Raw genomic sequence first — 3,503 nt, 5'->3', positions numbered from 1 at the left:
CCTAAGGGGCTCTCCATGTAAAGGGCCCTTGAGTTATTTTATAATGGAAATGCAGTTGTCCCCCCACTGATTTATGATTTGTCAGTTCAGGTTTTCGAAGTGAAGTGACAATGGTATTTTCAGATGGGAGAGGTTTTTAACTTACTGTTCAATAGCACTTAACGTTGTCCTCTTTTCCCTTTAAAAGAAAACTTGCAGAAATGTTAACATACACTTGCAGTTCCAGTTGTACGAGATCCCTTCTTACCTGTGTGCTCCAGGTATGCACGTTACAGTGCTTAACCCGGAAGTGGCCAGAGGGTAATAATCCCCACCAGCTTGTCGTTAGTGGCCATCGAGTGGGCGACCAGCTACTGAGCACTTGTTCTGTGCTGAGTGGTTTATACCTATTGTCTCATTTAAACAACACTCCAAAGCAGGGCTTCATGATCCTCATTTCCAAGCTGAGTAAACTGAATGTCAGGTTAGAGATGGAGGAGTGATGTGGCTAGGGCCACGTAGCTTCTTTGAGAAAGAGTGTAGGTAGGGCAGAACCCAGGACTCCTGACTCCCTGTCCAAAACTTTCTTGATACACCATGCTGGCTCAATAAATTAGAAAAAAAAATTGTTAAATTGCTGCATAGTTAAAATGGTGGCCTATAGTCACAGTGCAGGTGGAGCTGGGATTTGAACCTATTCTGGTAGGTCTGAAAGCCCCATGCTTTGACCACAGTTTAAGTCACAGGATGCCAGACTCAGACGTAAATGTACGGTAGTTGGCACAATTTAGCATCTATTAGGCTTCACACAGCTAGTAAGGACACAGGAAATAGCATTCTAGATCCAGTAGTCTATCTGGCCCAAAGGAAACTTTGGGGTGTACGTAGTTGTCTTCCATGGTACGGAATGAGAATGATTTTTAAAACTAGATCACTTGCAAAATTTGATGTAAAACAATTATTTCTATATATAGTGAAAACTATAAGATATCTTTAAAATGGAGAGCCACAGGTTAAGAAGTTGGACACCAGCAACTCAGCCCAAATCTAAACAAGTTATCAAGCCCTAAAACCTGAGTTTAATTTGAGGAATGTGAATGGAAGGTCTATGGGAATCTTTGAATGATTTTTACAACTTTTTTGTAAGTCTAGAATTATTCAAAATAAAAAGTTGAGCTTTAAAAGTGTATGTTTTAATGGCAAGAGCATCTGGCCATAATTTGGATGGGTATGAGTCATACTGCAGCTACGGATAATATGCACATTAGTCCAGCCAGCACTTTAGTGAACCACGACTTGTGGTTCAGCTCTTTCTTTTTATTCCTTATTGCTGTTCCTAATAAAACAAGATGCTAAAACTAACTGCATGCTCTATTAATTATATGAAGGTGAACTTGAGTCATATTTGTTACTGAAGATGATTAATAATTACCAGTTCTGCACACATTTCTGGTGCATTACAGTAAATAAACAGGGTACTTTGTTGGATAGTAACTGATTAATTAGCACATTCAGCCTACACAGCTCAATGGTCTAAGGATGCTGAGTTTGAGATATTGCTCATAATTATTACAAGAAACAAATCTGTTCCATTTCTCAGTTTATTCTTCTGTACACTAAGTTTTTTCTTTCTTTCTTTTTTCTTTTTCTAAATCAAATGCTTAATGGTTCAAAACCTTCTAGGTTTTATTCAGATAAATCAACTCATGAAAAATCGCTGGTCATAATCTCAGAATCTTGTTTTTGTGTGAACGAGGGTAGGAACTTTCACAGGCTAATTTTAACATTAGATCAGATACTGTAAACGTAGGGCACTTCCCCACCACCCAGGAAATGCTCGTGGAGCACCTGTGAGCAACAGAGGCACTGGAATCTCATTTGCTTCCCAATCACATCAAATAAACTCAGAATTGTGAGTGTCATCAGGCTGGCATTTCGCAGCACCAAGCAAATATACTGTGCAATCTTCAGAGAAGTATAACAGCATGTGTCAGGCGCCATTTTAACTAGACAGCAATTTAGGGATTTTTTTTTTCTAAGTTATTGAGCCAGCATGCTGTATTGAGTTTTGGACACAGAGTCAGGAGTCCTGGGTTCTACCCCGTCTATACTCTTTCTCGAAGCAGCTACGTGGCCCTGGGCACATCACCTCCCCCTTCTCTACGCATGCATCTGTAAAACGAAGGCTTCAACCAGGGATGATGAGGTGCAGTGAAGAGCCCGGGCTTCAGAGGCACACAGACCTGCGTTTGAATCTGGGTTCTCTATTGCTCGCTTTATTGCTTTAGGGAAATTATTTCACCTCTCCAAGTTTGTCTTATCTCTTAATAGAGAAAGTTTCTGCTCTGTTTACTTCTTGAGTTTATTGTGAGGATTCAGTGGGATATGGAAATGCTTTGTAAACTGTAAAGTACCATATGTAGATAAGGCATTAATAATATTACTAAAAGCTTTATTAACTGGTTGATGTTAACATGCTATGTATTTGGAGGATGTGTCAAAATGCCCATGAACTGGTCTAACAACAGGGGATGTTTTTAAACTGTGCTTTAAGTGAAAGTTTACAGCTCAAGTTAGTTTCTCATACAAAAATTTATACACACATTGTTATGTGACTCTAGCTGCTATCCCTATAATATGACAGCACACTCCTCCCCTCCACCCCGGATTTCCCTTGTCCATTCAACCAGCTCCTATCCCTTTATGCCTTCTCATCTTGCCTATAGACAGGAACTGCCCATTTAGTCTCGTGTATCTACTTGAACTAAGAAGCACACTCTTCATGAATATCATTTTATGTCTTATAGTCCAGTTTAATCTTTGTCTGAAGAGTTGGCTTCCAGAGTGGTTTTAGTTTTGGGTTAACCAAGAGTCCGGGGGCCACGTCTTCCGGGGTTCTTCCAGTCTCAGTCAGACCATTAAGTCTAGTCTTTTTACTAGAATTTGAGTTCTGCACCCCACTTTTCTCCTCCTCCATCAGGGACTCTCCGTTGTGTTCCCTGTCAGGGAGGTCATTGGTGGTAACCGGGCACCATCTAGTTCTTCTAGTCTCAGGCTGATGGAGTCTCTGGTTTATGTGGCCTTTTTTGTCTCTTGGGCTAATATTTTCCTTGTGTCTTTGGTGTTCTTCATTCTCCTTTGCTCCAGGTGGGTTGGGACCAATTGATGCATTTTAGATGGCCACTCGCTAGCCTTTAAGACCCCAGACACCACTCACCAAAGTGGAATGCAGAACATTTTCTTAATAAACTTATAAGGGGTTTTGTTTTTCTTTTTTGGTACTTTAGATGAAGGTTTACAGAATAGTTTCTCATTAAACAGTTAGTACATATATTGTTTTATGACAATGGTTAACAACCCCACGACATGTCAGCACTATCCTTTCTCAATCTTGGGTTCCCTATTATCAGCTTTCCTGTCCCCTCCTGCCTTCTAGTCCTTGTCCCTGGACTTCTGTGGCCCATTAGTCTTGTTTTGTTTCATGGGGCTGTCTAATCTTTGGCTAAACAGTGAACCTCAGGAGT

The sequence above is a fragment of the Trichechus manatus genome, unplaced genomic scaffold (assembly GCF_000243295.1).
Source record: "Trichechus manatus latirostris isolate Lorelei unplaced genomic scaffold, TriManLat1.0 scaffold00030, whole genome shotgun sequence".
In the NCBI taxonomy this organism is placed as follows: Eukaryota; Metazoa; Chordata; class Mammalia; order Sirenia; family Trichechidae; genus Trichechus; species Trichechus manatus.
This window is presented reverse-complemented; position numbering follows the sequence as displayed.